The sequence below is a fragment of the Echinops telfairi genome, unplaced genomic scaffold (genome assembly GCF_000313985.2).
Source record: "Echinops telfairi isolate 266 unplaced genomic scaffold, ASM31398v2 ScPeMD7_7458;HRSCAF=8496, whole genome shotgun sequence".
Lineage (NCBI taxonomy): Eukaryota > Metazoa > Chordata > Mammalia > Afrosoricida > Tenrecidae > Echinops > Echinops telfairi.
In genome coordinates, this window is record NW_022111358.1 from 1,465,833 (window position 1) to 1,467,033 (window position 1,201).

General features: G+C 49.0%; 1 protein-coding gene across 1 annotated transcript in view; it reads left to right on the forward strand.

Moving 5' to 3' along the window:
- The window catches only part of RTN4RL1 (reticulon 4 receptor like 1), a 91,911-nt gene that overhangs the window by 78,714 nt on the left and 11,996 nt on the right, over nucleotides 1–1,201 (forward strand). The gene's annotated exons all lie outside the window — the stretch shown is intronic.

A 1,201-nucleotide genomic window follows, 5' to 3' on the forward strand; every position in this document is an offset into this window, starting at 1 on the left:
CAGCGTGGCAGAATAGATTTTTTTAAAGAGAAAAAAATTATCACAGAATGAACTAATCCTGGAATATGTAATACTAAGGCTCAAGACATCACATTAGTTTATTGTGAAAAAATATTCGTATGACAAAACATTTGCCACTTCAATGGTTTTCGCGTGTCGAAGTCAGTGACATTGATTCTGTTCCGCATGTCGTGTGAACATCGCCGCTACCTTCCCCAAACGACTCGGCCCTCGGCCCTCTGCCAATCCCTGAGGGCCCCGCCAGCATTGCCTCTGTACAAGTGCCCGGTCCATCGACGTGGGTCCCACAGTATTCCGTCTGACTCGATTCACGCAGCATACGTTTTCACGGTTCATGCAGGCTGTGGCGTGGATCAAATTGTATCTCTCTTTGTGGCTAAGTAATAGTCTAGTGTGTGTGTGTGTGTGTGTGTTGATCCCTTCATCTTTTGATGCCCATTCGGGGTGTGACCCCAATTGAGGTCTGTGACTTTCGCTGCTGTGAATTGGTTTCCCATTTAGTCTTCATTCTGACCCACAATGCCTTACCCACCTTACAACTGGAATTGACATTTCCAGAGTCATCGGTTAGCTCCATGTTACGTAGTTAAATGGATACTTTTTCGGGCGCCCAGTAAACACTCCGCAGGAGCCCAGGGAACATGTCAGGCTGCTAGCCAGAAAGTCAGCCACCAGAAACTACCAGCTGCTCCCTGGGCGGGAGATGGGGCTCTCGACTCCCATAGAGCTACAGCCTTGCAAACTCGCAGGGCAGTTCTGCTCTGCCCTATGGGGCACTAGGAGTGGGAGCGGACTCAGTGGCAGTGAGCGAGCAAGCGGGCTCCTCCATCCTCCTTGAGGCAGCCAGTTTCTGAACACCACTCTTTCCCTGATTCTCATCATAACTCACAGGCCAGCTGTGTTCGTCCTGGTTGACTAGAGAAACAATTCCAGAGACACTGTTATAGATGTATAAGAAAGAGCTTTATATCAAAGGGTAATTGTATATTGAGAAAACATCCTAGCCAGATCAAGCCCATAAGTCCGATATTAGCCCATATGTCTGATACCAGTCCATAAATTCCTCTCCAGACTCATGCTGAATGCAGGAAGATCACAGACCAGTGGGTGGAAAGTCTTGTGGATCCAGTGGTGGTGGAAGCATCTCAGCGCTGGCAGGGGCCCCCACGTGGCTCCTCCA